Source organism: Pleurodeles waltl, chromosome 8 (genome assembly GCF_031143425.1).
Source record: "Pleurodeles waltl isolate 20211129_DDA chromosome 8, aPleWal1.hap1.20221129, whole genome shotgun sequence".
NCBI lineage: Eukaryota > Metazoa > Chordata > Amphibia > Caudata > Salamandridae > Pleurodeles > Pleurodeles waltl.
In genome coordinates, this window is record NC_090447.1 from 1194388820 (window position 1) to 1194401987 (window position 13168).

The window sequence follows — 13168 nt, forward strand, 5'->3', positions numbered from 1 at the left end:
TGGGAAGGAGGGATGCGTTGGCCACTGTCTCCGAGCTAGGTGTGCCAACAGGAGCCCCCAAATTCTCAAAGGTCAGCTCATATCAACAATGTCTGGAGAGTCCATCCCCTGGGAATGAGGAAACTAATGTCTGGGTGCATTTCTTGCCCCCTGTATGAGTGTGAGGGGCAGGGCGCACCAGCCTCTATTGCACCTGGCCACACTCCTCAGGGTGATGGAAAGGTGCTCAGGTCCTGGCCTTGGCAGGGGTAGAAGGAGAATTTGCTTACGCTGTGGAAGGAGCGGAAAGCAAGCTTGTGGCTCCTGTGTACCACACAGGATGTGCGTGGGTACATAGGAAGTAGGGGAGGGCTTCATCACAATGGGGAAGGAGCATCGCCCCCTGGCTAAGAGACAGCAGCTGAAAAATAAAACATTAGCTTAATATAATTTCTTTTTAGCTGTTAACTCAGACAGCATGTGAAGGGAGGGGCTGGGCAATGGGAAGCAGGAGGGGGGAGGAAGAGTGGAGTGCACTAAGTGCACATGTCTTTTTGGCCGTCCGTCTTATGCTGGCAAAACAGACATGCACACTTAGTTTTCTCCAACCCGGCTGTGTTGCACATCCCATGTAGTGTTTGAGCAGCAGAGCAAGCCGCTCAGACCAATCCTGGCGCTGCTCACATGCTAGGTATAACATGAGAGCATTGCCAGGATTGCATGGGGGAGCCTGTGCTGGTGTCCCAGGGAATGCTGGGACACCAACACCATCTCGAGTGAAGAAGAGGAGCGAGGCAGCCGGCAGTGGACAGGTAAGTTTTTTTTTATTTTTTTTTTTTATTGTTTTCCCCCCATCCGTCCCCGTGATTCCCCTAACCCCGACTCCCGCTTGAAAATTTGTGGAGGTCGCTACTGATAAAGAGCTGGCTGGGAGCAGTGCCGGACACCCCATCATAAAAAGAAAAAGCGCAGTGCTCCCTGAGGGGACAAACCGCTCTTTAGGTATGGGGTGATTGGGGGAGAGAGCACCCCAAAATGCCTTGTGAAGGGACCAAAATATGCATTAATAAAATTCAGTAAGCAGAAAGTGCATTACCTTCTCCAGGAATGTTTGGTTTATAAACGAGCCCCATGTCTCCGGAGGCCTTACAATTATGACCCTAGGGAGAGTCATTGGTTGCATTTTAACAAATGTTTTCTGTAATGAAACCAGTTTCGTCTTTTTTCTCCCTTAAGTGTACACTTGCAGCATCTTGTTCACAGTTAGCGCAACCAACAATCTATAAACACTAGTCTTTCAGCACCTGCAAAAGTGTTAGGTCATAACGGCTTCTTTATAATTGTTTACTCCTCCTGGTATTTTTTAAGGCTCCTATCTTGGCCAGACTTCATGTGACATTCATCTGCTAATTTAGATAACAATCTTCCCATGGCTGTAAGCAATTATCTACTAAGTTCCTCTCCATTACTTAGTTTCTGTTTACTTAAATCAATATTAACCTCGGTTGTCCTTTTGTGATCATACTTGGTACTGAGTCAGGTTTCACTTCGTTCTGCAACCTGAACTGACTTTTCGTGAGCACATGATTCTATCACTTTTGAACATCATTTGTTTTTTCAAAAGCTGGCATCGGATCAAGTATATTATTTTGAAATGCTACTGCCCTCTCCCCTGTGTAGCCCATGCAGCCCCAGTAGATCTACAAGGCAGAACTGAATCTGTGACAAGGATTAGGCCAAATACACCAGGAAAGAAAAGCATTGGCAAAGCCAATAGGTCTGGCGTCGCCTACCAGCCTTTGAAGTTTGTCAATGCTTGTTTTGTCAAGTTTTTTGTAAAATGTTATTTAAAAAAAACGCTCGATCCTTGTCAATCTAAAAAAAAAATAGCTAAAAGACAGAATATTTTGATCTCAAAAAGCACAAATTGACACAGAAGTCCCTGGAAATGAAGGCCACTCCTTTGTGTATATATTTGCTGTTCCTCATGAAAGGACAGAATGGTGCCACTCACTGAGAGTTAGCCTATGGCTGAAATGCGCTGACCCACTGCACCATGGTATATGTTATTTCAAGTGCCCTAAGGTAACTTGTACCCTCACAATGCACAGTTTCCTCATCAATAATTTTATTGCAAATGTTGCAGTGATAATATCTATGATGCCATAAAAGATGTCTTGAATTATGTAATATGTAGTTGACTTGACTGTGCATGACGAGGGTGTGAGTTATGGTTACCATAGGTCATGAGTTAGTTACTTGAAATAACTCTACCTGTAACAGCTGAATTTCTATGGTTTTGTGCATGTAAATTCCGAACCTAACAATACCGTCCCTGTAACCTATGTTTTTTAAAGTTAATTTTTAAGGTTTTTTAAATGCTGATTCTTAACTGTAGCATCCTTGTAACCTTTGTTTTTTTCAGTGATTTTCTAAGTTTTCTCTAAAACAATTTTGGGTGTAGGGTCTCACCTGTAGCCAGGCTCTGCGGCCAACCCCCCTGCATGCAGCCAACCCAACGTCGTGCATGCCCTTCGGGTGTTTGTGCAGGAGGTTTGCCCGCAGGGCCTGGCCTGAGGCCAGGCACTGCGGTAACCCCCCCGCATACAGCCAACCACTGCCACAGGTGGCATTTGGCTATCTGCTGCAGGGTTTTGACCTCAGGGTTTGGCCTCAAGTCAGTCACTGTGACCAACCCCTGACGTACGCCCACACTGTGTTGTTATGTGAGTGAATGTATTTTTTTTGTATTGGTCTCTGGATCCATGAATCTGTTGTAAATTTACACTGGGAGCTGCGCTGAGGCCTGTGGTGGATACGCAGATTGTCCAAATAAAAATTATCACATATTTACCGATGAGGAGTCCTTTAGAAACCCCTCCATATGTCCTATGGGGTTAGGATACCTCTATCAAGACCCCTTATGTCACTTTTCAGTTTTATTCCCCCCCCTCCTTCACCCCTACTGCACCGAGCTGATAAAGAAAATGGTGGCCACAACTTTTCTTTCAGGTTGCAGCCAGCCAATCAGGGCCTTTCTTTGGTGCGTGGATCAGCAGATCCACCACAGAGGATCCACTTCCCTAGATATGCAAATTTCTTTTTCCTTTCATATCTCAGAAACTATTGAATGAATTTGCATCAAATACCAAAAAGCGCTCCTTCTTGACCAATAACTAGCTTTCTTACAAATTTGGTGTTATTCCATCCAATGGTTTGGGCTGTTGTTGTGTTTAAAATCCCTATGAGGAATTGCATGGGGAAAATGCCTTTTGTGACCCCCCCACCCCTTTTTCTCAGCCCCTGCTTGACGAATCAGTCCTTTTAAGACAGCAGCTGAAGTGAGTGGCATACTAGTTTTGAAAGAAAATTTTGTGAAGATATGTCAAACGGCACCAAAGTTATTGGCAAAACAAAAAACACTTTTTCTATGGAACCTAGGTCCTAACTAAAACTATGTACTGGTGACTGCCAATAGGTAATGTATATATGTATATGGGTCAGCAAGCAGTTTACCTTTTAACTAATGCAAACACAACTTTAATTGGGGAAGGTGAAAGCTAGTCCTAATGAGGATTAGCCCTAAATTAGGATAGTTTACCAAAAAACACCTTAGCGAGGGTCCACTGGAGGGCTACTGAAGGGGTTTGGTAAATATGTGTCAACTTTCACAGGTTTAGACAAGCCTTCGGCATCACTCAGGAGAGTGCTTGGCAGAAGACATTTTGACAGGATGTTTCTCTGACACAGAATTTGTCAGTATCCCACTAGCTGGCACAAGGAATGAGAGCCTTTTTGGGCTTCCTGTCACCCACTGGTTTCTTACCGCAGTAAGGGAGATCAGGAAGAGCTCATCATTCTAGAGCAAGATCCCAACAAATGCCTCCAGGAAACCAAGTTAAATGCGAAGATGTTTTTATAATTTTCCCTCAAATGTTTAAGTAGATGTTTTTTCTTTTCTTTTTGTTTTTACGGACAGAAGAACACAATAGAAGAGCATCCAACAATCAAGTACAAGACATCAGTACATATTTCATTGAGACACAAGTTTTCATAACAAAAAACCTAATGCAACAATACAAATGAGCGCTATTGAAAGGCTGTGCTAAATAAAGTGCTTCGATAAAGGGCAGATATAGTGCTTACAGTACTGTATAGTGAGTAACTAAGGTAAAAAAGTTGAGCCCCAAATTTCCAAAAATGTGTGGGTGGATCAAGCTCTCTTTGCAAAGTTCTTCATGCTGTTTCACTCTAATTATTATATCGAGCCAGTCTCTAAAATCAGGGATCATAGTAGTTCTCCAACATTGTAATATTAATGATCGTGCGATCAGCATTGTGGTATACGTTAATTTTTGGAAATGGCGTGCTACCCGTTCCAGAGGAATATATCTGATCAACACAGTGCATGGATTATGCACAGGGACACTGGAATTATGCAGCAAGACAACACCAAATTATGCAGCGGGTGGCTCAATTATGCAGCAAGGAAAGACTTATTATTCTGCAAAATACAGCACAATTTTGGATAGTATTACTTAATTATTTTGTAGTTTTTATATATGGTAATACTGTCTGGGCAAATATTACATCTCATTAGTACCAGTTTAACAACTAAATGCAAAAATAAGCAACTGAAGATGAACATTTAACCATTGTGAAGGGTCTTCCAACACACGTGTGAACACATATCGCCTCACTTTTAGTAACTTAGTAACTTTTGTTCTGTTTCAGCTAGAAATATTTTTCTTTTGTTAAAATCTTTAGATTATGCAGCAGATGATGGATTATGTGGCAAAATCAGCAAAACCTTAACTTTGCGAAAAAAGCTGTGGTCAAAGAATTGCATAATTCCAGTGGCCTTGACAATACATTATTTGTATCACATATAGATTTTCAAGGTAGTCAAAAATGGAGTTCCAAAGGCTATGTAGCCTACTGCAGGACCAAATAATATGAGACCGGTTATTACATCTAAAACTGGAATCTGAGTTAGTTGTCGAGATCTTATTCAGATGGCTGGGGGTGTTTTATATTAACCAACATAGAATAGAAATTGCATTTTATGAAAATTCGCATCTCGGAGCATTGTAAAATTGAGCTCAATTACTTTTTTCCAGGTATCTGTTGAAAGATTTATAATGGACGTCTTTTACCCATCTGTTAGCGATATTATAAAAAATGTTAGCAGGTTTAACACTCACTAGAAATCACGTCCAACTCCCTGCTTTCATTCCAGTGGACTTCTCTAAAAAAAAAGCTATACCCAACTTCTTCCTGCTCATAAATTTAAGAGGTGTGTATTTTCTTAAGGACGTGACAAGCACCAGTATATGACCATTGCATTCATTTTTAGCAATCGTAATTTACCCAGCTATGTCAGCCCATATTTTCTATGCATTATCAGTTATAAAATTTGAAGTCATGTAATACCCATTTATCCACCTGCCTAGCATTGCACAGTCAAGTTCCAAAAGGTTTAGTGAAGCCAAATCTTCAAGGCTGGTGGATTCATTACCTCGTGGTATCCTATGGTGTTTAACAAAATGGCTCATCTAACTGAGAACCGATTTAGGCCTTTATAACGCACTTTTTTGGGCGAGGGGGGTATTTAATTAAAAATCACATATTTAAAATATTAATGTCGTTCAGCTTACTTTTCATTAACTCATCATCGTAATAAGATGTTTTTTGCATTTTTTTAAAATTGTAGTTGAGAACTGAGCAAAACAGGCATAATAAAACATTTAAACATTTGGTAGGGATACGGCCCCTCACCCCCACTCTGTAGTGGGAGAGTATAAAGTGCTGAGTGATAATCTTGAACTCACCTCTTGCCATAAAAAAGAGGAGATCATGTCTTCCAGCTTTTGAGAGTAAGGCACATATAAAAAACATGGAGCAGCTGAAAAGTAAGTAAGAGTTGAGGAAAGACAAAATAGTTTGTTTCAATCAGGGCTCCCATTTGACTAACATATTCTTAATATTGTTTAACAAAGGTTTATAGTTGAGGCCGTTCAGATCGGTGACATTATTTGTAAATTGTATGCCCAAGTTCCATTTATGGAGTTTGATTAAACTCTTGTGAAGGTCTGGCAACACCTCCTCTAAGGCACAATTACACTGTAACAACTCGGACTTCGATTTATTAATGTTATACCCCCCTAGAGTATGAATCAAACTAAACGTTTGAAATACTCTGGTCTGGCATGTTCTATCTGGTTTTAAAAACACCATAATATTGTTTGCATACAACTTAAAATGTGCCAAAGCATTAATGATCAGGTTAGCTATGCTCCCCCAGAAAGCCTATGGAGAGTCTTAATGTTTGCCCTGGGAAATCCAAATTTACCTAAAATAAAAAAGAGTGTTTTCCAGGCAATCTGATCAAAGGCTTTTTCTGCATCAAGAAAAAACTTCCAGAGCCATAACCTTTCTGTGTTATTTACATCTAGAGCTATCATTAAATAATTGGTATTGATAAATAGTTGTTGGCCAGGGATAAAATTGGTTTTATCTATGTGGACGAGTTTAAAAATCACCCTGTTGAATGCCAGCAGTTTCAAATTGATCTTATATTCAGAATTCAGCAGAGTGATAGCGCGGTATGAACTGAGCTCCATTAAATTTTTATCCTTTAAGAATGTCACAGCAACGCCTTCATTAAAAAAGGGTGGTATTGCTCCCCAGGAAGATGGAATTGCCTAATAATAGAAGATGGGGACTCAGTTTCTTAAAAAAAGGTTTTATAAAACTTGGGGAAGGGAGGGGGACCATCAGAGCAGTAGGCTTTCCTGTTACTCAGAATACAGATGGTGTCCATTAGTTCTTGGAGGTTAAACAGCTTGCAGATCTGAATTTTGTCTTATTTGAAAGGACACAGGTTTGGTAGCGATCCAAGGATTTTTTTTTTAAATTCACTCGTCTTTTGAAGGTAGCTATAAACAGACTTAAAATGTTTTAAAATAAATTATTCTATAAGGTGATATAAGACATGCCCTGGAGCTGGGACATTTTAAATTCTTGATGTTGTTTTCTGCTATTTTCTCCCATTTCTGCCAAGCCATAAATCTGCCTGCGTAATTGCCTTCTTTGTATGTTTTCTGTAAATAAGATGAATTGTTTGCATAAAAATGTCTGAAATAATAAATCCCCTCAGTGCCATTTTATCGTTCTCAAAGATTAATCTCTTTTCCTTATTATCCTATAAGAACAAAGTTGTAGGCTGCTTTAATTTTATTTTCAAAACTGAGCCTTCCTGTTCTATAGCATTGTTCATTAAAATATCCTTGGAGATGAATGGCACACGGAGAGTAGACTTGAAGGCATCTTAGATCTTGTCACATGGGGCAGAATTCTGATTTCTTTCAAAGGATTGCAAATTTTCCTCCTTTGACTCTCTACCCAAACTTGAGATTCTAGATAGGTCTCATTATGCATCCATCTCTTATGTACCGTAGTTCTATTAAACTCCAGTACTGACAATTTCAGGGTCACGTGATTGGAGAACCCATTAGGTAAATTCATCATAGAGTCATACTTAATTGCTTTAGTTATTCAAAAATCGATACGGAAGAAGAGAAGCATTTATACTGTCTTTTCTGGGGGAAATAGCTCCCTCCAAAGATCTATGACTTTTAAAGTCTGTGGTTTCATTTGTTTTTATGCAGGGTAGTGGAATCTATTGCTGGGTTTTGTAAGAAATTAAAGGCCTTCGCCCCTGAAATTACTTCCCTGGCATTTCCATAAGAGATAGCGAAAGTCAAAATAATTGCAGGGGCTCATCCTCTATTGGGCAATATTACCTATTGTAATACGGCAGCAATGATGGTGCACTTGACCCAGCACTAGCTGCACCATTTATCGCTTTGTCAGTTACGATTTGGGGTGTTTCTTTAGAAGTTAAGAAAGCTACGCCTCTGTGGTTCTATACTGTTTAAACAATACAAATTTGCTTGACTCTGCAGATGGAATATGCGTCTCCTGGAAGAGAATCACTTAAGGATTATGAGTCAGCATCCAATCTTCAATTACGCTTCTTAAAATGATTTAATCTGTTAACATTAAAGTATGCGTCCTTTAGTTCATCCATCACTTAAGCTCAAAAAGATTGAATACAGCATATGCAAATAGACCATGGACCAACTAATGGAGAATGTGTATGACCCATCTCCTTTCTTCTCTAAATTACCAATTAGCCCTACCTAATCAACAACCTTGAGAATCCAACCCCAGTGCTGAGTATTATAGCATACACAATTATAGCAATAAAATGCATTCTGGTGAAACAAAGTGCGAAAGGGCTGCACAAAGATATTTATATCAATAAAGTGCTGAGTGTCTACAAAGCTAATCCATCTGTGGCATTAAAAAATGTTTTCCATTCTCCTTCATACATCTCTATCCCGCCATTTATGCACCACTCAGTGACCAAATACCCTCCTTGGGGTACTGTAGTTGGTGCTCTGCCCAAGCACCGATCTTGGCCCCCAACCCAGAACCCATCAGTTTCTGGCACCATGATGAGTGTCCAAGTTTTCAGATCCTACAAGAGGTGTGCCATCCCACCCTACCTATACATTATTTTTTACCATAATAGCAATCACTCTGCTGTGCTAAACAATGTCAACCTGCGCCTTCCTGGAGTAGAGAGGAAGGGGGGGAGGGAGGAGGTTGAGGGACATCTCATACTGCATGTCTGTTTTCCTTAAAGTCTTTTGTAAAGGGGAACCCAGTAAATTGCAAGTTCAAGGATTTCGAGTGGTTCTCTAATTATCCTTGTTTTTCACTCAGGAGCATGATCTTGAGAGAGCGTAGCTTATATAATCTATATTAACATGAAATGTTTATGAATTAATGTGTGATAATGCTGCATAGAAACTGTAATAGTAATTTTGCTTAAATGTGCACCTGAAATGTGACCACGGAGAGTGGCCGCCAATGTACACGTAGACTAATAATGATGACTGAAATGTTTATATTATGTTTAAATACGTCTGTACTAATGATTGTGTTATTGAATTTGTGCTGAAATCCTTATAGGCCTTAAGTTAGCATGAGCCGAAGTTTAGCTGCTTGGCTCTCATATTAAATGTATGTTTCCTATTTTGCAGTGTGCTGACTCATAAAAGGACATGACCCCGTATGTTCTTTTTCTTCAAACTAGAAGACGAATGTAACCATGTTAGATCCGTTCCCACAACTTTTCTTTGCTTGCAGAATAATGTTAAAATAAGTTGAAACAGTGTAGATTAATGTAATGTACAAGGTCATTCAAACCGGTGAAGACAATGGAGCTACTGACCAAAAGATGTGCAAAGAATTACAGAAAGATGAAATCATACCGGACTTGCCACCTCTGAAGACGTCAATTATGGAGACCAATAAAATGTCTGTAAAATAATATGGGGTGAAGAGTTAGCTGACCTAATGTGTTTTCTGATAGGTTAAAGATAATGGGGTATAACAAATGTCCAATAGAATTTTGGGGGAATGTACAACGAAAAAGGGATAAAAACCCATGTCAAGGGAAGTCATTTAGGTGGGTTAGGGAATGCTGTTGATTTTATCCAGAAACTCTGTCACTCTGCTTAGTGACTTGTTGGTTTACTTTAAACCATCCTTGCCCTTAGATTGTCCATTTTACACTTTACCCCCTTATGAGGGAATTGCCCTTTTAACATATTCTTAATATTGTTTAACAAAGGTTTAAGGTCTATAAGGTGATATAAGACATGCCCTGGAGCTGGAACATTTTAAATTCTTGATGTTGTTTTCTGCTATTTTCTCCCATTTCTGCCAAGCCATAAATCTGCCTGCGTAATTGCCTTCTTTGTATGTTTTCTGTAAATAAGATGAATTGTTTGCATAAAAATGTCTGAAATAATAAATCCCCTCAGTGCCATTTTATCATTCTCAAAGATTAATCTCTTTTCCTTATTATCCTATAAGAACAAAGTTGTAGGCTGCTTTAATTTTATTTTCAAAACTGAGCCTTCCTGTTCTATAGCATTGTTCATTAAAATATCCTTGGAGATGAATGGCACACGGAGAGTAGACTTGAAGGCATCTTAGATCTTGTCACATGGGGCAGAATTCTGATTTCTTTCAAAGGATTGCAAATTTTCCTTCTTTGACTCTCTACCCAAACTTGAGATTCTAGATAGGTCTCATTACACATCCATCTCTTATGTACCGTAGTTCTATTAAACTCCAGTACTGACAATTTCAGGGTCACATGATTGGAGAACCCATTAGGTAAATTCATCATAGAGTCATACTTAATTGCTTTAGTTATTCAAAAATCGATACGGAAGAAGAGAAGCATTTATACTGTCTTTTCTGGGGGAAATAGCTCCCTCCAAAGATCTATGACTTTTAAAGTCTGTGGTTTCATTTGTTTTTATGCAGGGTAGTGGAATCTATTGCTGGGTTTTGTAAGAAATTAAAGGCCTTCGCCCCTGAAATTACTTCCCTGGCATTTCCATAAGAGATAGCGAAAGTCAAAATAATTGCAGGGGCTCATCCTCTATTGGGCAATATTACCTAACTATTGTAATACGGCAGCAATGATGGTGCACTTGAACCAGCACTAGCTGCACATTTATCGCTTTGTCAGTTACGATTTGGGGTGTTTCTTTAGAAGTTAAGAAAGCTACGCCTCTGTGGTTCTATACTGTTTAAACAATACAAATTTGCTTGACTCTGCAGATGGAATATGCGTCTCCTGGAAGAGAATCACTTAAGGATTATGAGTCAGCATCCAGTCTTCAATTACGCTTCTTAAAATGATTTAATCTGTTAACATTAAAGTATGCGTCCTTTAGTTCATCCATCACTTAAGCTCAAAAAGATTGAATACAGCATATGCAAATAGACCATGGACCAACTAATGGAGAATGTGTATGACCCATCTCCTTTCTTCTCTAAATTACCAATTAGCCCTACCTAATCAACAACCTTGAGAATCCAACCCCAGTGCTGAGTATTATAGCATACAAAATTATAGCAATAAAATGCATTCTGGTGAAACAAAGTGCGAAAGGGCTGCACAAAGATATTTATATCAATAAAGTGCTGAGTGTCTACAAAGCTAATCCATCTGTGGCATTAAAAAATGTTTTCCCTTCTCCTTCATACATCTCTATCCCGCCATTTATGCACCACTCAGTGACCAAATACCCTCCTTGGGGTACTGTAGTTGGTGCTCTGCCCAAGCACCGATCTTGGCCCCCAACCCAGAACCCATCAGTTTCTGGCACCATGATGAGTGTCCAAGTTTTCAGATCCTACAAGAGGTGTGCCATCCCACCCTACCTATACATTATTTTTTACCTTAATAGCAATCACTCTGCTGTGCTAAACAATGTCAACCTGCGCCTTCCTGGAGTAGAGAGGAAGGGGGGGTAGGGAGGAGGTTGAGGGACATCTCATACTGCATGTCTGTTTTCCTTAAAGTCTTTTGTAAAGGGGAACCCAGTAAATTGCAAGTTCAAGGATTTCGAGTGGTTCTCTAATTATCCTTGTTTTTCCACTCAGGAGCATGATCTTGAGAGAGCGTAGCTTATATAATCTATATTAACATGAAATGTTTATGAATTAATGTGTGATAATGCTGCATAGAAACTGTAATAGTAATTTTGCTTAAATGTGCACCTGAATTGTGACCACGGAGAGTGGCCGCCAATGTACACGTAGACTAATAATGATGACTGAAATGTTTATATTATGTTTAAATACGTCTGTACTAATGATTGTGTTATTGAATTTGTGCTGAAATCCTTATAGGCCTTAAGTTAGCATGAGCCGAAGTTTAGCTGCTTGGCTCTCATATTAAATGTATTTTTCCTATTTTGCAGTGTGCTGACTCATAAAAGGACATGACCCCGTATGTTCTTTTTCTTCAAACTAGAAGACGAATGTAACCATGTTAGATCCGTTCCCACAACTTTTCTTTGCTTGCAGAATAATGTTAAAATAAATTGAAACAGTGTAGATTAATGCAATGTACAAGGTCATTCAAACCGGTGAAGACAATGGAGCTACTGACCAAAAGATGTGCAAAGAATTACAGAAAGATGAAATCATACCGGACGTGCCACCTCTGAAGACGTCAATTATGGAGACCAATAAAATGTCTGTAAAATAATATGGGGTGAAGAGTTAGCTGACCTAATGTGTTTTCTGATAGGTTAAAGATAATGGGGTATAACAAATGTCCAATAGAATTTTGGGGGAATGTACAACGAAAAAGGGATAAAAACCCATGTCAAGGGAAGTCATTTAGGTGGGTTAGGGAATGCTGTTGATTTTATCCAGAAACTCTGTCACTCTGCTTAGTGACTTGTTGGTTTACTTTAAACCATCCTTGCCCTTAGATTGTCCATTTTACACTTTACCCCCTTATGAGGGAATAGCCCTTTTTGCCCCGGAGCTGAGTTCTGACTGATGGCGAATTGACTGATGTCCTGAAGACGAAGACTGAACCTGTGCGCTGACCTAAACTTTGGAGGGTAATTATTACAATGCAATTGTGATTTGTCTGTTTGCTTTCCTTTCTAGGTTAGATGTTTTTCCAAATTGGTGTTCTAAATTGTTTTGCATGAAGCCCAACATGCTAATGCTAATCAGTTGTTAGGACAGTTGTTCACTAAACTGACGCCAATAGACAAACGACCAAATCTATGCTTTGTTGAAGTGACGCATTATTGACTCTGCTAAATTGTTCTATGTTTACGCCGAGTTATGTTCTGATGTTTGTGATTCTCGCCTTAATGAAATCTTATCAAAGTTGCCATATCGTGACTATGCTATTATGTTTCTTGGTGTTGAGATTAACGCAGCTGCTTTTAGATTGTAATTAATAGGGAATAAAACTCATAAAATTCTACTAAACTGGTGTGGTTATTCATGGCTGCAAGGTCATTGTAGAATCTTGAATTGATTAATGACTTTGACTAAAGAGAAATGTATTGTCGTAATAAATATTGATGAAATGTTTGACATATTGATTGACATATTAATTAGCTATCTTGTCCTAAGGTGTCTCTCAACTGGGTCAAAAGATTCATTGGCCTAAAACGAGTCCTGATGTGTAATAAATTATCATAAAGGGACGCGTTATCAGTTCTGGTAGCAGAGCGACGGTTTGGCCCTTTGGGACCCTAGGACGGAGGATTATTGTTTAGAC